At 36.2% G+C, this 22,020-nt stretch overlaps 2 long non-coding RNA genes across 3 annotated transcripts; one reads left to right on the top strand and one right to left on the bottom strand.

Annotated features, from left to right (window-relative positions):
* The first annotated feature begins 1,979 nt into the window (after positions 1 to 1,979).
* On the top strand, positions 1,980 to 7,152 carry LOC129348189 (uncharacterized). Of its 2 annotated transcripts, XR_008600665.1 has the most exons (4): positions 1,980 to 2,079; positions 2,983 to 3,083; positions 4,923 to 6,871; positions 6,976 to 7,152. It is a non-coding gene; the product is annotated as an uncharacterized LOC129348189 (long non-coding RNA). The 2 variants fall into 2 exon arrangements; XR_008600664.1 differs by having other exon boundaries at positions 4,923 to 7,152.
* Positions 7,153 to 13,033: 5,881 nt separating this feature from the next.
* LOC129348599 (uncharacterized) lies at positions 13,034 to 19,008 on the bottom strand. The gene is made up of 2 exons (XR_008601197.1): positions 18,226 to 19,008; positions 13,034 to 13,534 (listed from the first exon to the last, which is right to left on the bottom strand). It is a non-coding gene; the product is annotated as an uncharacterized LOC129348599 (long non-coding RNA).
* Between the last annotated feature and the right edge of the window lie 3,012 nt (positions 19,009 to 22,020).

Below are 22,020 nucleotides of genomic sequence, written 5' to 3'. Positions count from 1 at the left end.
ATGATCCAGAGCATAGCACATCATTTGTCCAACATGGTGGTGGCGGTATCATGTCATGGTTGTGCTCTGTATGGCTGCCAGTGGAAGTGGGTACTGGTGTTTATTGATGATGGGACCTCTGATATCAGGATTAACTCTGAAGTTCATGGAGCTTTACTCTCTGCTCAGATTCTGTTATACGCTGCCAAACTGATGGACGCCGCTCCACAGTACAGCTGATAAGGACCCAAAACATACCACAAAGGCAACCCAAGAGCTCCTCAAGGCAAAGAAGTGGAAAGTTCTTAAGCAGCCGAGTCAGACACCTGACCTCAGCCCAACTGAGCTGCTTTTCTGAAGACAAAATTGAGGGCAGAAAGATCACAAATAAGCAGCAAGTGAAGGTAGGTGCAGTGAAGGTCTGTCAAAGCATCTCAAGGGAAGAAACTGAGCATTTGGTGATGTGTACGGGCTCCAGACTTCAGGCAGTCATCGGCTGCATCCAAGTATTGAAAATAATCCTGATATAAACATTGTTTTGTTTGTTTGTCCAATAAGTTTTGAGCCTGAGAAGATGACGTGGCTGCGGAAAAACTGGCTCGAATTCCTGAACACTTAATGCTCTATTTTTGTAAAATCCCTTGAATTAAAGCTGAAAGTCAACACTTTAAATACATCTTATTTGCTTCATTTTCAATCCACTAAGGTGGTGTACAGAGGCAAAATTAGAAAACTGTGTCACTGTCCAAAACCTCATGTTCCAGACTGTCCCCAACTGGTTCCCAACCAGGTGATCAGACCTCCTCCAAAGGGTCACAACATAAATCTGAAGGGCCATGAGACTATTAGTGTTGGAAAAAGTTCTGCTACACATATTTATTTTGGAACTTTTGTCAAATTTTTGTTCTTGTTGTGAAATAATGGCTAATTTTACATTTTTCAGCTATCCAAGAAGTAGATTGGCGACTGATTATCGGTATCGTTATTTATGAAATTGAAAGACAGCAAATGAAAAAACTGAATTGCACCAGATTTTGGGATATTTAAATAAATAAAATCTAAATATTGCACATGAAGTTGAAATATTGCACATGAAAAATGAATTACTGCACTTGATATTTAAATATTACACATGACATTGAAATATTGCACATTCCGCTGACATATTGCACATAAAATTAAATACTGCACACAGAAATAAACCATTGCACATAAAAAACATGTTGATCTTGAAATTGAAATACTGCACATGACATGAAACATTGCATGTAAATTTGGAATATTGCGCTTGAATGTGAAGTATTGTAAATGAAATTGGGATATTATGCATAACTATCGAATTTTGCTCGAGGTTTACATTTTACAAATGAAGTTGAAATATTACACATGGTAACTGCACACGAAGTTGAAAAATTGCTTGTGAAACTGATATTTTGTGCATTAAAACAAAACATTGCAGCTGAAAAAATGAAATATTGCACACGAGAATTAAATATTCTGACAATCTATTTTATAAACTTATGAAATATTTGAATGCTTTGTCACATTTGCCTCTGAAATTAGTCCAAGTAGAATAAAACCAGTAGAAGTAAAGTATCACTTACAGGTCCGTGTACGGTCGGTGTACGGATCTGGTAATTGGATTTTCCGTTCTGAAACGGGTATTGAAAAACAAAAAAATGAGTGGTTATTTGATTTTCGTTTTACAATACAAAAATTAAAATACAAGGCGTTTTTCCTTTTCATGATCAAAAAGGGATATACCATTTTTTTAAATGGCTTGATTTTCGTTTTGTATTTAGAATAACAAGAAAGTAAAATCAGTGGGAGACAGAAACGAAAAAAGGTCAGTTTTTTCATTTTCTGAGACCGGAAGTGGTCATCAGCAAGTGTGGAGCCAAACGACAACAAGATTCTCAGAGGGCGGAGCCAGAGAGCAGTGATTGGTCAGACTGACTGAGAGTCAGAGAGCAGTGATTGGTCAGACCATAGATAATATAGAAGACAGCTCGCTAGCGTATCTAGTCTGTGTGTATCTATGGTCCGCACGTCTGGTAGCATCTCTGGCTGCTGTTGATCTTGTTTTTGGAGTAAAACACGGTAAGAAGATAAATACTTCTAACCAGTAGCGTTGTTTTGTTGTACGTTAAGTCAGCGACTTGTGAAGAGTTGTGTTTTGTCGTGTTTGAGCAGTTGGTCCGGACGCGTTAGCTAGCTAAGCGGCTAAGTTAGCTAGCGGGCTAATTAACACAGGTGGCTAACTTACCGCTGAACACCTGTGTTAGTTGCTGCTGCATCTGGCCGTCATGATTAGAATGACCTTCTCAACCCGTATTTCTCTGCTGTGTATTTTAGCTTTGAAAAAAGTTATTTTACTTTAAGGTTAACTGAAACCCGTTGAGCTGCACTGAAGTTTAACATTCAGCTGGTTTGAATTAAACCGCGCTTAACTTAACATTGCGCAACATTACCTCTCTGAATCTCCATAATTTCATTAAATTCCTTCTCTCTTCCACTGCTCAAGTTCAATCCATTATATAAAGTGACATTAATAGTGAATAAACTAACAACCAGTCATTGTATTTATTTATTATTGCATGTATTTGTAGTAAAACATGAGTTGAAACACCCTACTTTTGGATCTAGAACTGCACAAGCCGTTCATTTTCAGTCACCTGATGAGTTAAACTCCCCTTTTTATGTGAGGTTGAAGCAGAAAGTCTGAGTTAACAAAGAAAGTTCTTTATAATTTGTGATACCTGTTATCTGTGACTGAGGCTTTAGTTTTTGTTGAGCTGATTTACACGTAGAAACTTTGTTCAGGAAAATTTCTCAGTAGTTCAGAGGACAGGCTGCTTTTTACACAACCTTGTAAGAGAATGTCTGTCAATGCTTTCAGCAGAATTTAGAAACACAACACTTCCTAAACAGATATGTTGAGGCTGTGAGGTTAAACGTTTGAGAGTATATCAGTGTGTTTCTTTGTGGTCTTTCTGTTTCTAGGTGGAAGCTGAATTAGTGAGGATGACTCCTGCTCCTGTCATCTCTAAGCTCCTCACACATCTTTACCTGCACATGAGGAAAATCACTCCTGTAGAATGCAGGTATGTTTGTCATTATTATAAAAAGATGTTGCCTGGTGACCTGTCAGAAACCCATTATACAGAGTCAGCCAAAATAATGTTTACACACATCAGGAGAAGAAAAACTTGCATAAATATTTCAATACCAAATTTATTCAGACATCACGAGATTAATAAAAGTTATCTTTGGCCTCTACAATTACAAGAGGTGCTCAAAGTGGTGGCCACTGGCTTCCAGACATTTCTGTTGTGTTGCAGACGTCACTTGTTGATGCTCCATTCATGAGGGTAGCGCCATCTGTTGGGAAAACATCGTACAACAGGACACAGAGTTATTGTGATTTGATCAAACTTAGAAAGAGGTATCTATATGTATAGAAGTACTTATACAAATGAAATATTTATAAAAGTTTTTCTTTTCCTGATGTGTGTGTACATTATTTTGGCTGACTCTGAACTTAATGAGAACAAAACTGTCATTTAATTGTTGCTCTGAAAGCTTCTTTAGTGAAAACCAGCTGATGTTCTGCTTTGAAACAAACTGCTGTTGAGGTCTGTGTTTTTAGGTTTAACCCCACAGTTTCTGAATGAACTGATAGTTGTTGTTTTTTTCCTGATCAATGTGGACATTAGAATTGATGGTAACATTTACTGATCATATAATCAGCATGACAATATAACAGTATAACATTCTGACCACCTGACTAATACTGTATTGGTCCCTTTATGCTGCTAAAACTCCTCTGACCCAGTGGTTCATCAGAACCTCTGGGGATGTCCTGTGGATTCTGTGGATCCTGTGGGTTGCAGGGTGGATCCTACCTAGACCAGGCTGATCCTGGACCATCCCACAGATGCTCAATCTGATCCTGGATGTGGGGAGTGTGGAACCCAGGTGAACAGCTTAGCTCTGTCGTGTTCCTCGGACCACTCCTGAGTAGTTTTAGTTTGTCCTGCTGAGGGTGGCAGCTGGCATCAAGGACTGCTGTTGCCATGGAGACTAGGGGGTTGTTTGTCCTGCAGTGTTTAGGTGGTGGTACATGTCAAACATCCACATGAACGTCAAGGTTTCCCAGCAGAACGTTGCATTAGAACAAGATGATGGATGTTGTTCTCTTCAGCTGTCAGTGGTCAGAATGTTGTGGCTGATCGGTGGATCTGTCTGCCTTTACTCTGACATCCAGAGTTATACAAAAGTGGAGTATGTGTGCAGTGCAGAAGAGATTTACTTTATTGTATGCATTTTTTTAAATTTTTTTTAAGGGAGAGCATTTTTTTTTATCCACCTGAAGAAGACCTAATCTTTCCCTTCAAAGGATAATTAATTGTTACTACGGCTTCCATAGTGGTCCCATCAGAGAAAATCATATCCATATACAGATTTTTATTAATTCCAGGGCTAGTTCAGTAAAGATTATAATAATAACTACATCAGATAATTCTTGGTTGCAGGTGGAATTTTGCAGACTGAGAGATTCTTGTTTCAGCAAAATATGTTATAATAGAAGATCTTTATTGTCATTGTACATGAAATTATCTGCAAACCAGCAAAGTGCATCAGTCTGAGGTATCTAATAATAAATAAGTAAAGAAAAATCCTTCTAAAGCCAATAATAAACAGAATATTTTGAGGGACTATTCTAAAAAGGAAAGAAAAGCTCCATTCTCACTCCTCTCAGGATAAACTTTCATTAAAATTGACTTTAAATTTAGCTTCAACACAAGATAAAAACATTTACTTTCATTACTGATGTTGTCAAGTTTTAATAAAGTTCATGCTACTTTTATAAAATGATGAAAGTGAATAAATTGTATTTCTGTGATCTGTGTTTGATTTCTGTCTTTTCTCCTGTCATCCAGATGTTCAGAGGGAGATGATGCCACATCTGGTCCAGCTGATGGAAGGTCTTGAAGTTCTCTGACTGGCCTCGACTGAAGATGGTCGTCTCACTGGATTTAAGGTTCAGATGCTCAGTAACAAACTCCACCAATGTGCCAACAGGGAAGCTTTAGGTTTATTAAATGTTGCTATGAAGGTATCGCTGTTTTTCTTTGTGAATGCAATGTGCTCCAACTGAAACTTGAATTAGAACTTAGAAGTAAATCCTTCCATCTGAAAGGATTTAGTTGCATTAATAACCTGATAACATTCTAATTTTTATTCCAGTCTTGGTTGAAAATAGAATCTCTGTATTGATTCAGGTAAAAACTGAACTTCACAGCATGTTGAAGCAAAACAACCAGATGAAAACTGTGATGGTGTTGGATTGTCAGACTGTAATGTTGCAGCTCAAAGCAGCTTTTCTAGCTCAGTTCATTCTGACATTCAGCTATGAATCAACACAGCAGATGGTGATCCATGCTGTGGAAGTCTCACATCTCCTGATTTAATGGAGCTGCTTTGCACTTTTTACACTGTTTATTCACCAACACTTTATTTAATAAAAGTCCCATCTAGTTTTTATGAGGAATGTGATGTTTTAATTTCTCTGTGAATAACTGCAGTCTAATGCAACAGCTGGAGTTGTAACATCTGTCCTGATATTGATCATGAAGTATTGATCAGAATACTTATGGTTAGCAGTCATCCCTGAAGTTTTACATTCAAATCTTTACTTGTGTTGTGAACTTTGGTAAGAAGCAGAAACGTTAGCGTTGCCATGGATACATGAGTGTTAAATTCTGTCCATGTTTCCATTTTGGGAAATTCAGTCCAGCAGATGAGTTTGTTTTTACTGCCAGCTACCATTCAGTCTGAGATATTAAGAATAAATTAATATGCATAATGTGGAAATTAACAGATTTTATTTTTATTTATTCCTACAGCTGCTGCAGGGAATGTTCTCAAATGTGGAGGAATTTAGTCTCAATCACAGACAACAAATATCTGAAAGTCGGGTTATTGTTGTTTATCAGCACAATACAAAAAGTTTAATGTCAGAAATATTCCAGTTAAGACCCTAGAATATCATGATTTATGTAAATTTACCTCAATAATATGAATGTTCAGGTCAAGATTGTACAGTGATATTTATTATGTAAGTTTAGCTGATTGAAGTTTATGACTCTGCACTAAAATATTATTTAAATTGACATCATTATTATAATATTTAGGGTCAGACCCTACAGTATTGAGATTAAGAAATCAAATATTCTATAAAATGTAAATACACTGAACTCATTTGGATATATTTAAGTGAGACTCTACAATATTTGACACAAATTTATCTAAATCAAAATTTTAATAATTTTCACGCCAAACATTTACTGGACTGATTTAAATATTAAAATCACTGCTTTCTAATCCTCTGCTGTACTTTCAAACCTGAGGCCTTAAATAGAAAAACACAAGTATCTGATTGAAGGAACTTCTGCAGAGTCCTGGTTCCAGAACATGATGATAGAATTATAGACAAACTTTAACAAAAGCTGCCTGAGAGTTTACAGGTTTTTATGTTGGATTTCTTCGGTAATTTAATGAGAGTTATCAGCAATAATCAAGTGTTCATTTGATGAACTACATTTCCTAAAACATCCAGAATTGGAGCTCATATCTTTGGCAGCTGTAAAGTTTCTGCTCCTTCAAAGTTCACAACACAATGAATGAATTCCTAAAACACTCTCAATGCTGGAGAGCGTTTGTGATGCTGAAGCAGTGACCAGTTTTTCTGTTTCTTCTCTGAAGCTGCACAACGAGGGACGTCTGCAGAGACTGAGAAAGAGTCTCACCACATCCTGACATGAGGAAAAAGACTTGATTGAAGACTACAATGAGAAAAACTATCAGACAGCAGACTGCTGCATTCAAGGTGAGCTCTGAACATTTGATCTGGAACAGGAATTCAATAACTGCAGCATGAGCTTCATTTCAGTCTGTAGCTACTGAATTCATGGATGAATCATCTGGCACTAGAGAAGAAGACCATCAAACATCCACGTCAGCTGATGGAGGTCCAAGAGTCTCACCGAACAACCAACCTCCAGAGTGAAGACCTCGAATCTGATTGGACGGTCTCCTATTCAGCCACATGTGTGAACAAATGCCTCTAAGTTGATTTGTTTTCTAAAATAAATCTAGTTTGAGTCCTAATCTATGCCTGTGTGTTTGCTTCTTTACACCGCTGTTAACAGTTTAGGCTGTTAGATTGTTCCAGATAAGACAAGTATAAGATTCTTCAGAGCCGTTCTACCACGAGCCTGACAGGAAGAACTCCAACAGCTACTGAATGTTCCTGTGGTTCCCTCAAGGCTACAGGAGGAGTCCTACGAGGACGAGCTGGTCCACCTGATGGTGGCCAGTCGCTGTGGTTCAAAGCCAACACCGACTACGTGGACTTCTACTGGACCACACAGAGGCCTTCAAACCGGACCAACAAGTTCAGCGACTCCCCGACTCGTGGGTCTGAGGACGCCGCCGAGCCTCGGCTCAGCCGGCCTCCTGTCTGTGGGTGTTTGAGTGCTGAGAGGTTTGTGGATGCATGTGAACGTATGTGTGTTGAAACAGCAGCTTTTGACTCAGTAACGCTGAGAAAAACCAAGAGCTCCTTTATTTGTGACTTCCACTAAAAAAAAATGATGAAAATAAGTTTGCCAGGGTTCTGACTGATAACAGATTATTAAATAATGAATTTAATCGTTTAAATATTCCTTTAAACAATCCTTTTAGGTCTACATTTCTTTACACTGACTTCTTGGTATATGTACAAGTATTTTGGGTGGAATATACCATTAAGCCCAATGTTCAAGGGTTCTTCTGGGAATGTACCATTAAACCAACCTTTTAGGTAAATGTTCCAGGATGTTGGGTAGAATATACCATCAGATAAACCTTTTAGGTCTACATTAGAAGATTTTAGAGGAGAATATTACTCCAAACCATGAATATAGAATAGAATAGAATAGAATATGGAGTAAGCTGTGTTCCTATTGGCTGTCCAGGTGGCTGCTTGGTGTTATCAGGAACACCTGAGCAGCTTGGTGTTATCAGGAACACCTGAGCAGCTCAGTGTCTTCCTGCTTTATTTAGCTGCAGACAAACATTTCCTCTGCTTCTCTTCACCACAGAACCGGGTTTGGTTCCTTGCTTTAGTTTGTTCTTTAGGCGTTGGCTTGCAGCCTCCAGCAGTAAAATTGTCTTTAATGTGTTTCTTGGTGTGTTTTAGGGCTTTGTACTGGATAGTTGTCTTAGTAAATGTGGTTCTTTAGCCACAGTTAGCACATGGTGCTAATGTGTGCAGTGATTAGTGGATTTGGTGCAGCTGTGTCTTTATCTTGGCTGTAGTGAGTCTTCAGAGGTTTTTGGTCAGACACATTCTGTATTCTTGTTTGTGAACCAAGGATGGTTGTCCAGAAGGTAAGAGTTCCTGTCCTGATTCTCTGTTCTCAGAGGTTCTCTGGTAGGCTGCAGGAGACTTTAGCGTTTGGGTTGTGCTAGTTTGGTTTTTGTATGGTTTCATTTGGAAAACTATCTTGAGGCCCCTCCATGTGGTTTAGTGAGGTTTTCTGTAACAGTTCTACAAAGCAACCTGCAGCAGAAGAGACTTTGAGAGTTTGTAGGAAGTTCTGGAGACCAGACTTTAGAGCAGCAGAAACATTTGTCAGCAGTTTGAGCAGGAGAAGGTGATCTTCAGAGTAGAAATGAGACGGGAACCTTCTTGACCCGTGTGGTGAAGTCCTGTACCAAGAGTTTGAGCAGGTTGTGAAGAGTCTGTAGTTCTTTGGTCTGAAAGCACAAGAAGAGTCGACTCATTAAAGGAGAAAACAGGAGATATTGTTGGTTCTTCTGTCACTCTGCAGTTTCCTTAGACTGAATATCAAGTTTATATTTTAAATGATTTACCAAGAAGACTTCAATAAACTCCCCCCATCCCCTGGACACAACATATTTTATTACCATGTTAAATCTTTTTTTTTTTTTTTTTTTAATATATTATTGAGTTTTAATCATTGTTTTAGCATAGTTTTTTCTTTTTGCTTCTTTAGTTTTGTCATCTGTGTAAAAGGTGCGAAATAAATAAAGTTGAATTGATAAACTGAATAATTGACTAAGTCATGATTGTGACAACAAAAGTATTTTCATTGTGATTTAAGGGTTTGTTTCATTTTTAAGGTTGGGGTTAAAATCTTGACAGAAAAAAAGATTAAAGAAATAAACTACATTAAAAAAGCAATTAAATCAAAGGAAAAAAGCATTTACTACAATAAAACTTTTCACAAGAAAAATTATACATTAAGTACAATTAAATTATATTAAACAGACAAAATATTGAGATAATTAAACAGAAGATACAAAACGTAGCTATGAAATTAAACAAAATTATTTAAACAAATATTAAACATTAAAGATGAAATATTTTAGATAAACATAAAAAATACAATTAAACAAGAATATTAAACATTTTAAAAATACAAAACATTTAATTAGATTATTAAACCTTTAAAAAGACAAAACATTTAATTAAAAAATTAAATATTTAATAAGAAAATTAAATCTTAAAGACAATAAAACTTTAAATAGGAATTAAACAGAAAATACAATGAAGCATTTAAAAAGAAAATTAAACATTAAAAGGTGGTAAAATATTTAAAAAGAAAAACCTGAAAGGTTTAATCAAAAAATTAAAAATTGGGAAAGAAAAGGAAATTTTTCAAACAAGCCGATAAAACATTTGAAAAAAAAACAATTACACATTAAAAAAGACAAAACATTTGGAAATCAAATCAGACATTAGTTTTGCTCCTTTCTCACCTTTTATTATTTTCTAAACATTTAAGAAGAATCAAACTCAAGACAAAACATTTGAAAAGACACCAGTGAGATCAAATTAAACAGAAGAGACAATAAAATGATCAAAAAGAGCAAAAACAGATAAAGACCTTAAAGCGTTTTCTAGTCTGAAATGAAAACATCAAGTTGTTTCTTCAAACATTTCCTCTTTTTATGTTCTTGGTTTGATTGTGGACAGATTTGCTAAGAACTCATTTCAGAAAACTGATTTCCAGATAAAGTCTACTAGTAGTTGAAGGCATTGATCAAACTAATGTTACCTCTGATCTCCACAAACTTTACTGTTCAGTGAAGAGAATCAAAGTTTGTTCAGGATTTCTAAAAAACCCACTGGTGAAGGTCTGACAAGAACTCAGATGGATGGTCTAAATGTGAAATCAAGACTCATGGTCACAAGTTTTAAGGCTTCTGTCAACCAGAAAGTTCAAACTAACAGAGAAGTACTGAGAAACTTTTAAAATTTCAGTCCTCAGACTGTCTAAAGGTTCAAACTAACACAGAACTACTCAAGAACTTCAAGGTTTTCAGTCCTCAGACTGTCTGAAGGTTCAAACTAACAGAGAACTACTCAAGAACTTCGAGGTTTTCAGTCCTCAGACTGTCTGAAGGTTCAATCCAACAGAGAACTACTGTGGGACTTAGAAAATTTCAGCCCTCAGACTGTGTGAAAGCTCAAGTCCTGAGGACTCGGGAGGTGTGGAGGCTTGGAAAGTCTTGGAACTGAGGGTTCAACCCTCCGGCACAAAGGCTGAAGTCCAGCCTCCTGAGAAAAACGGTCAAGTCGAGACTCGAGTTAAAAAAAAACTCAAAAATGACAAAAAATAGATGACAAATGCGCAAAAAAAAGAAGAATTAGTATCTGAGCGGATAGCTCAGGGGGATAAGAAGAGGACTACCAAGTGGAAGGTCGCAGGTTCAAGACCCGCCACTGGCCCTTTTCTTTGTTTGTCTTTGTCAAGATTTTGATAAAATTTAAGAAGTGTCTGGTCTTGAACCGGCGACCTGCAGCTCCATAGGCAAATCCTTAACTCACTGAGCTACAGATCAGATGAAAAGAAATGATTTCGTCGTCCCTTTGGCATCGTAGTTCCTCAAGTGACCACATGGGCAGAGCCAAGGCGGAGTCTGGGTGGAGTCAGGGCGGGGAGGAGGCGGGGAGATGGGTGGCGGCCTCCCCCCTCTACTCCCCCACCTCCCCACCACACCTTCCCCCGCCCGACGAGTTCTTCGAGTCTCCAGGAGTTCTTCGAGTCTCCACGGGTTTTCCCGAGTTTCTGGAGTTTCCACGAGGTTGGAGGCAGAACAAGTTGTCATGAAGAGGTGTTGAAGTCAGCGAGGATGGACTGACTTTTTACAGCAACTAGAAGGACGACGACTAGAAGAGCAGGTCTTTAACCACCATCCATAAAATCCATGGAGTCGGCGCCAGAGAAATGAAAGAAGGTCAACTTTTATCAACCTCCATCCAGATGTTCAACTTGATATCTTTACTTGGAGATTTTTAGCACCACAAACCTTTAGTATCACACTTTATTATCATTTATTAGGACTTTAATGGAATCCACCAGCAGTTTTTGTTGACAAACTTTATTCTTGTCATCGTGGGACTGCAGTATTTAAAACTGTTCCTTCTATCTGACCTCATGTTTATTAGTTTTAGTGGAGAAAGTTATTTCAATTGTCCATTAGTCTCCTAAAAACAAATAATAAATTGGATTAGTCAAGAGCTTTAAATTTCTTACTTTGTCATATTTTAAATATGACAAAAAAATATAAAAATAAAGCGTCTTGAGACAATTTGACCTGTAATTGGCATTATATAAATAAAATTGAATAAAAATTGTATGTATCTTTTAATGTTGGAGTAATTCAGCCATATATGCTGGAAAACACATTTTCTTTGTCCATTAATCTGTTGATTGTTTTCTCCAGTAATTAATTTCTTGTTTTGGTTTATACAATGTCAAACCCAAATATATTCAGTTTACTATCATAAAAACCAAAAAGATTTACATTCATGATGCAGGAATCAGACAGTTTTTCACTTTTTATCTTAGTTTAGTCAGAAAGATAGTTGATAATGTGTGAATTGTTGCAGCTTGTGAGCTGTAGAAGGTTTTAATCTTTGGGGCTGAGTGTCAGAAAACATTAAGAAACCAACATCATCAAAACATTCAACAAAGATTTGAACATCATTAAAGGGAAATCCAACTTTTGCATGACAATGTCTAATTAAAGGACATTTATTTCCAACGTAAATGTGGGATATTCATCCTCTGGAGCTTTCTCTTCACATTGTCTTCCACCTGGACTGGTTTGGTTGGGAGCATGTGCAACAAACATTTGAAAAACTGCACTTTAACATCAATGAATGACACTCAAGTTTAATCTCTACATAAATGAGACTGAGTCTGGATGTGCTGCTCTGTCATTAACTCCTAAGTTTAGGGAAAGTTCAAACAAAAGAGGACAGTTCAGATAAGACTTGAGAATGAGCTTATTTTGAACAACCATCTCAGACTTTCTGAGCTTCAGCACCTACAGCAAGATATTTTAACAACAAGTAACTCAAGAGATCCAGAAGTTGGAGAGAGTTAGCTTTAGCTGAGCCAAAGAACATGTGGGACGCTAACCTAGCAAACATTTCAGACTTTCATCTGTGAATTCTGAGAAATAATTTCCTATTTAATGACAGCTACACATCTTAACTCAGTCTCATTAAAACAGACTCTAATTCAGTGTCATCCATCCATATTAAAGTGCAGTTACCCAAAATGTTTGTTGCATGAGCTCCAACAAAACCTGTCCAGGTAGAAGGCCACTTTGACAAACAGGAAGTGGAAGATTCCAAGCAGATTTATAGAAGGGGGAACCGGACTGTACTAAATGTGGTCGAGTATAGAGGGGTGTTTTGTGGGTTTTTAAGGCTGATAATGATTATTAGTGAGACATTTGGAGTCGATATTCATTTGCAGTCGATATTCATTTGCAGTAAATGAAAGTATTTAAAATCTTGGAGTTAAACTTAGAAGAACACAAACTCTAACAGGAAACTTTGTTGATACGTTTTTGTTTTGTTGACAGATGTTAAGTTAAAGGAGTTTTATTTGTGACGTATAACCAATCAAATCACTCCAGAAGACAGAGCGACCACAGGTAGATAAAGGTTCAGAGCCAAAGTAGCGCCATTTTTAAATGTATTTATTACCGTAAATCAGTAAAAAATAAAATACTGATAATCAGTAAATCAGTCAGCCCACAATTACTACAATTCTACAATGTATGTCTCTTTCCTTTGACTTATTTGTACAATATACGATGTATATGATGGCGTTTTTTCATACCAAAGGCTATACTATGATGTTTTCTAAGAGACATATGATGCTACTCTGGTTGTTCTGGCCCTGGGCCACTGCACTCCTCCTCTGTTGTTTTCTGGATTGTACTCAGCTGCATGCCTTCGTCCACCCGGCCTCCGTTGACTCGTCCCGCCTGCCGTCTCTGGAGCTGAAGCTGGATTGGAACAGACCAAAATACAGTCCAATCACGATGCCAGCTGCCTCTCAAAAGGCTCCTTCATCTGGCAGGTGGTGGAACTTCTTCTGAGGGGAAGCTGAGCTGGCCTGGCAGAACTTTGGAGATGTGTTCCAGTGGTTGGTGGATGTGTGGGGAGATAGAGAGGGACCTTTGAATTGTTCAGAAAGGAAAACAGGGAACCCATTGGTAGTTTTAGTTTAGGATGCTACTGCGGTGTGTTTTTGGGCTTGAAGAGGTGAACAGGAAGAGTTTTTTTTTCGTATTGATTATCGTTTACTTTGTTCCTGGTTGGAATGCCCATCAATGCCAACATGAAGTTCACTTTTAGTTCTGTTTATTTATTTTTATTTTACTAACACCCATTTGCTTTTAACCCCCTCACATGTGTTGTTGTAAACTTCCTCTTTCAAATAAATACTCGTCTAACCCTCTGGAAACCAGCGTTTGGACTGTTTTTGTGTTGTTCCTCACCTACTTCAGACAGCCGGGACAAAACAACATTTTTTGGACCAAAGGCTATACTATGACGTTTTTTGGACCAAAGGCTATACTATGACGTTTTTTGGACCAAAGGCTATACTATGACATTTTTAGAGTGACATGCTATACTATGACGTTTTTAGAGCGACATGCTATACTATAATGTTTTTAGAGCGACATGCTGTACTATGATGTTTTTTGGATGACATAGTATGCTATGACGTTTTTTGGACCAAAGGATATACTATGTTTTTAGAGCGACATGCTATACTATGATGTTTTTTGAGCCACATGCCATACCATGATGTTTTTTGGGCGACATGCTATATTATGAAGTTTTTAGAGCGACATGCTAAACTATGACGTTTTTAGAGCGACATGCTATACTATGACATTTTTAGAGCGACATGCTATACTATGACATTTTTAGAGCGACATGCTATACTACGACATTTTTAGAGCGACATGCTATACTACGACATTTTTAGAGCGACATGCTATACTATGACGTTTTTAGAGCGACATGCTATACTATGACGTTTTTAGAGCGACATGCTGTACTATGACGTTTTTAGAGCGACATGCTATACTATGACGTTTTTTGATCGACATGGCATACTATGACGTTTTTAGAGCGACATGCTATACTATTACGTTTTTAGAGCGACATGCTTTTTTTAGCAACACTACATGATGACATAAAATACCTTCCTATGTCGGTTTTTGACATGCCATATTATGATCATTTTACGAATGTATTACATTTTGACATTTTTATAACATAAGTGAAGACAACAATTTTATGACGTTATGACTTTTTTTCACAGACAACTCCAAACTATATTATAATATTTTTTTTATTTTTTTTTTTTTAGAAAATATTACATATCATACATGTTTTTTCACCATTTTTGACCACATACTAAACTATGACATTTTGGTGACATGTTTGACCACATACTAAACTATGACGTTTTTGTGACACTTTTGACGACATACTAAACCATGATGTTTTTTGAATATTTTTGACTACATACTATGGCGTTTTTTTTGCGCCAAAATTCATGATGATTTTTGTTTCAAAGAAAACATTTCTGGAGTGTTTTTCGCAGCCTGCTTTACATTATTTCATCACATGGCATGTTTTCACAACATGTTGAAAAACCGCATTTTTTTTCGACATAGTATACTATGACGTTTTTAGAGCGACATGCTATGCTATGACGTTTTTTGAGCAACATGCTATACTATGACGTTTTTTGGGCGACATGCTATACTATGACATTTTTAGAGCGACATGCTATGCTATGACGTTTTTAGAACGACATGCTATACTGTGATGTTTCAAAAGCGACACGCTGTACTATGATGTTCTTTGGACGACATGCTATACCATGACGTTTTTTGGGCAACATGACGTTTTTTGAGCGACATGCTATACTATGATGTTTAAGAGTGACATACTATACTATGATGTTCTCTGGACGACATGCTAAACTGTGACGTTTTTTGAGCCACATGCTATACCATGACGGTTTTTGGGCGACATGCTATATTATGAAGTTTTTAGAGCGACATGCTAAACTATGACGTTTTTAGAGCGACATGCTATACTATGACGTTTTTTTGACCAAAGGCTATACTATGACGTTTTCAGAGCAACATGCTATAGTATGACGTTTTTTGGGCGACATGCTATACGATGACGTCTTTTGGGCGACATGCTATACTACGATGTTTTTAGAGCGACATGCTACACTATGACGTTTTTTGAGCGACATGCTATACTATGACGTTTTTTTGGATGACATGCTATACTATGACCTTTTTTGGGCGACATGCTATACTATGACGTTTTTAGAGCGACATGCTATATGATTTTTTTAGAGCGACATGCTATACGATGACGTTTTTCGAGCGACATGCTATACGTTGACGTTTTTTGGACGACATGCTATACAATGACTTTTGTTGAGCGACATCCTATACTGTCACATTTTTAGAGCGACATGCTACACTATAACGTTTTTTGAGCGACATGCTATACTATGACGTTTTTTGGGCGACATGCTATACTATGACATTTTTTGGGCGACATGCTATACTATGACTTTTTTTGAGCCACATGCTATACTATGACGTTTTTTGGACCAAAGGCTATACTATGACGTTTTGAGAGCGACATGCTATACTATGACGTTTTTAGAGCGACATGCTATACTATCACGTTTTTAAGAGCGACATGCTATACTATGACGTTTTTAGAGCGACATGCTATGCTATGACATTTTTAGAGCGACATGCTATACTGTGACGTTTCAAGAGCGACATGCTATACTATGACGTTTTTTGGGCGACATGCTATACTATGATGTTTTTTGGACGACATGCTAAACTATGACGTTTTTTGAGCCACATGCTATACAATGGCATTTTTAGAGTGACATGCTATACTATGACGTTTTTAGAGCAACATGCTATACTATGACGTTTTTAGAGCAACATGCTATACTGTGACGTTTCAAGAGCGACATGCTATATACGATGAAGTTATTTGGATGACATGGTATACTCTGACGTTTTTTGGGTGACATCCTATACTATGACGTTTTTAGAGTGACATGCTTTACGATGACGTTTTTTGGGCGACATGCTTTACGATGACGTTTTTTGGGCTACATGCTATACTATGACGTTTGTTGAGCGACATGCTGTACTATGATGTTTTAAGAGTGACATGCTATATTATGATGTTTTAAGAGTGACTCGCTATACTATGATGTTCTTTGGACGACATGCTATACTATGACTTTTTTTTGACCAAAGGCTATACTATGACGTTTTCAGAGCAACATGCTATAGTATGACGTTTTTTGGGCGACATGCTATACTACGATGTTTTTAGAGCGACATGCTACACTATGACGTTTTTTGAGCGACATGCTATATTATGACGTTTTTTTGGACGACATGCTATACTATGACGTTTTTTGGGCGACATGCTATACTATGACGTTTTTAGAGCGACATGCTATACGATGATTTTTTTAGAGCGACATGCTATACGATGATGTTTTTTGGACGACATGCTATACAATGACGTTTTTCGAGCAACATGCTATACGTTGACGTTTTTTGGACGACATGCTATACAATGACTTTTGTTGAGCGACATCCTATACTGTCACATTTTTAGAGTGACATGCTACACTATAACGTTTTTTGAGCGACATGCTATACTATGACGTTTTTTGGGCGACATGCTATACTATGACATTTTTTGGGCAACATGCTATACTATGACTTTTTTTGAGCCACATGCTATACTATGACGTTTTTTGGACCAAAGGCTATACTATGACGTTTTGAGAGCGACATGCTATACTATGACGTTTTTAGAGCGACATGCTATACTATGACGTTTTTAAGAGCGACATGCTATACTATGACGTTTTTAGAGCGACACGCTATGCTATGACATTTTTAGAGCGACATGCTATACTGTGACGTTTCAAGAGCGACATGCTATACTATGAGTTTTTAGAGCAACATGCTATACTATGACGTTTTTAGAGTGACATGCTATACTATGACGTTTTTTGGGCGACATGCTATACTATGATGTTTTTTGGACGACATGCTAAACTATGACGTTTTTTGAGCCACATGCTATACAATGGCATTTTTAGAGTGACATGCTATACTATGACGTTTTTAGAGCGACATGCTATACTATGATTTTGTTTGGACGACATGCTATACTATGACGTTTTTTGGACCAAAGGCTATACTATGATGTTTTTAGAGCGACATGCTATACTATGACCTTTGTTGGGCGACACGCTATACTATAGGCTTTTAAATTGACATATTACTATGACTTTTTTTTGTTTTAGTTTTTTTAGTTTTTTAGCAATATACAAGAATTTAAACAGTTTTAAAAATTACTATACTTTTACTTGTGCAATGAAATATTACTCTATGGCATTTTTTAGACGACATATACTCTGATGTTTTCTTGAATAACATACTATTTTGACAATATACTGCACTGTGACATTTTTTGAACCACATATCATACATGACAATTTTAGGCAACATCCTATCATTTTGCACTTTTTGAACCACATAATAATCAGTTGAGTTTTTTTGCCGACATGCTATACTATGAACTACAGGCCATACTATGTTATTCTTGAAAAGTATACTATACTTTGACATTTTCTGAACTACATCCTATACTATGGCATTATACACAGAGTGCTTTGGTTATATGTTGATTTATAATGTAGATTTTTTTCTGTCTTGTTTTTTGACGGGATTACCACAGACCTGACCATGAACACCGTTGACACCCACCCGAGGGAGATGCTGCCTAAGATCTCAAGGCTGCTTGGTCATGGTCTTTCTGGTCCTGCTCCAGAACGCCTTCATCAACTACGTCTTCTTTTGAAGAGGCCCTCAGATGCTGCAATCTCTGACCTTAAGGAGGAACTGCTACTTTCACTCTGTAACGAGACGGCAGTTATTTTAAACACCCAGCTCCTGGCGGCTTTGAGTGAAAGTTTAACACCCATCAAAATGGAACTACAGACAGTTAAATCTGAGCTGTCGGTCAGTATTTCAAACATCAAGTCCGACCCGGCTGCTCTAAAGCACGCTGTGGGTGAAACGGAAACTTCACTCTCCACATCACCAACGACATCGTCACACTCCAAAGCAGAGCACCTGTCTGCTGAACTTTTAAAAGTGGACTATAAATGTGAAGAATGTGAGCAGCAGCAGACTGTGAGCAGTGGAACAGATGTGATCAGAAAGAAGTCATTTTCTTTTTTCTTTTCTTTCTGGTTGACTTGATGCTGTCAGATGCAGATGTTGCTGATTCTGATCTTTCAGGATAAAAAGCTGCTTTTCCTTCACAGACTTTTCAGGAAATTATTCTCTCAGGTTTTCTCTGCTATTTATATTTTTATTATCTGTGATTATTTCATTATTTCTTTATTGTAAAAATAAAGTTTGAGGTATAAAGACTCATTTAGTTATTTTAATCCTGAAATCTTTGATGTAACAGAACTAAACTTCCATTTTCCTTCTTGTACTTCTGATAATAGAACTAAACGTATCTTCAACACGGATCATCTGCTTTTAATGAATCAGCAGCAACATCACAACAAATGAGACAATTTTCAACAAATTGATGAAACTGATGTCATTTAAAACTATCAGAGTCTGTTTTAGTGTCAAATTAAAGCTGATTACTGACAACTAGAATATTAACGTTACTGTTTTAATCACATTTAAGTTTCCTGAACGTTACATTAATGTCAACCAGCCACAGTTTTATGAACTTAATGAACCACATTACAGGAACACAACACACTTCCGCTGTTTACATGAAACTCAACACATTAGCTTGATGCTACGTTAGCTTTAATCAGGCTACCACTGAGCAGCTAGCTCGGTTAGCATCGCTAACATTAAAGCTAATATTTACTATGCTAACTTTCTTCTCTGGTCAACACACACTGAAACAAACTCCACCAACATCTAGAGTGCATAGCACACATTACATCTGACACTAAAGCTGCATATAAAGTGCATTAAAGCGGCACCGATACGAAAATAAACATTTACTTACGGAACTATCAGAGTCCTTTCAGTGTCTGCTGGTAGAATCAGCCGAAGGTAGAAAACTGGTTAAAACAAGCCAACGGGCAGGAAAACTGTATGTGGAAAATGTTCTGCTGCTGCACCGATAAATAAACCAACAGTTATTATATCAGAATTAATCCAAATGAAGACAGCAGAGTCTCTGCTGCCTCCTCCATAGGACCTGTCAATCATTCCAGACCGGACTGTCAATCAAGTAGTCCCGCCCCCTTGCTTCGCCAAACTTTAATGCTCTATAAAAAAAATCAATATCGATTTATTTTAAGATCGGCCACCTGATCTCTCATTTTGATCATGAAAACTTACGAAAAAAAATGTATGTACAGTCTATGCATCGTACTCTGTTTGGCTCCACACTTGCTGATGACCACTTCCGGTCTCAGAAAATGAAAAAACGGACCTTTTTTCGTTTCTTTCTCTTACTGATTTTACTGATTATATTCTAAATATAAAACGAAAATCAAAGCATTTTTAAAAAAAATCGTATATCCCTTTATGATCATGAAAACGAAAAACGCCTTGTATTTCAATTTTAATTTTTGTATTTTAAAAGGAAAATCAAATAACCGTTCTGAAACGGGTATTGAAAAAAAAACGAGTGGTTCTCCTGTTTAATTTGATCTTCTAAAGTCTAACTGGTGTCTTTTCAAATGTTTTGTCTTTAATTTGATTCTTCTTAAACGTTTAGTTTTGCTCTTTTCTCATCTTTTATTCTTTTCTAATGTCTTATTTGATTTCCAAATGTTTTGTCTTTTTAATGTTTAATTGTTTTTTCAAATGTTTTATCGGCTTGTTTGAGTTTTTTTTCTTTCCCAATATTTAATTTTTCGACTAAATCGTTAAGGTTTTTCTTTTTAAATATTTTACCCCCTTTTAATGTTTAATTTTCTTTTTAAATGCTTCATTGTATTTTCTGTTTAATTCCTATTTGAAGTTTTATTGTCTTTAAGATGTAATTTTCTAATTAAACATTTAATTTTGTAATTAAATGTTTTGTCTTTTTAAAGGTTTAATAATCTAATTAAATGTTTTGTATTTTTTTAAATGTTTAATATTCTTCTTGTTTAATTGTATTTTTTAAATGGGTAATTCTGGGAAATATTTTATCTGTAATTTTGAATATTTGTATTTTAAAAATTTTGTTTAATTTCATAATTGCATGTATTGTATCTTGTTGAATTATCTCATTCGATATTTTGTCGGTTTAATATCATTTAATGTAATTTAACTTTAACTTTATTAAACCGACAAAATATCGAATGAGATAATTCAACAAGATACAATACATGCAATTATGAAATTAAACAAAATTTTTAAAATACAAATATTCAAAATTACAGATAAAATATTTCCCAGAATTACCCATTTAAAAAATACAATTAAACAAGAAGAATATTAAACATTTAAAAAAAATACAAAACATTTAATTAGATTATTAAACCTTTAAAAAGACAAAACATTTAATTACAAAATTAAATGTTTAATTAGAAAATTACATCTTAAATTTCTTAAATCTTTTTATTAATTACAAAATTAAATGTTTAATTAGAAAATTACATCATAAATTTCTTAAATCTTTTTATTAATTACAAAATTGAATGTTTAATTAGAAAATTACATCATAAGTTTCTTAAATCTTTCATAATAAAACTTTTTTAAAGTTTTATTGCATTAAATTTTTTTTCCTTTAATTGCTTTTTGTTATGTAGTTTATTTCTTTAATCTTTCTTTCTGTCAAGATTTTAACCCCAACCTTAAAAATGAAATAAACCCTTAAATCACAATGAAAATACTTCTGTTGTCACAATCATGAGTTACTCAATTATTCAGTTTATCAATTCAACTTTATTTGTTTAGCACCTTTTACACAGATGACAAAACTGAACAAGCAAAGAGAAAAAAACTGCTAAAACTATGATTGAAACTCAAACATTTTTTAAAAAAGATTTAACATGGTAATAAAATCTGTTGTGTCCAGGGGATGCAGGGAGTTTATTGAAGTCTTCTTGGGCTCACATGGGAAATCATTTAAAATATAAACTTGATATTCAGTCTAAGGAAACTGCAGAGCGACAGAAGAACCAACAATATCTCCTGTTTTCTCCTTTAATGAGTCGACTCTTCTTGTGCTTTCAGACCAAAGAACTACAGACTCTTCACAACCTGCTCAAACTCTTGGTACAGGACCTCACCACACGGGTCAAGAAGGTTTCTGTCTCATTTCTACTCTGAAGATCACCTTCTCCTGCTCAAACTGCTGACAAATGTTTCTGCTGCTCTAAAGTCTGGTCTCCAGAACTTCCTAAAAACTCTCAAAGGCTCTTCTGCTGCAGGTTGCTTTGCAGAACTGTTGCAGAAAACCTCACTAAACCACATGGAGGAGCCTCAAGATAGTCGTCCAAATGAAACCATACAAAAACCAAACTAGTACAACCCAAACGCTAAAGTCTCCTGCAGCCTAACAGAGAACCTCTGAGAACAGAG

This window comes from Amphiprion ocellaris, chromosome 3 (assembly GCF_022539595.1).
Source record: "Amphiprion ocellaris isolate individual 3 ecotype Okinawa chromosome 3, ASM2253959v1, whole genome shotgun sequence".
NCBI classification, from domain to species: Eukaryota; Metazoa; Chordata; class Actinopteri; family Pomacentridae; genus Amphiprion; species Amphiprion ocellaris.
This window is presented reverse-complemented; position numbering and strand designations above follow the sequence as displayed.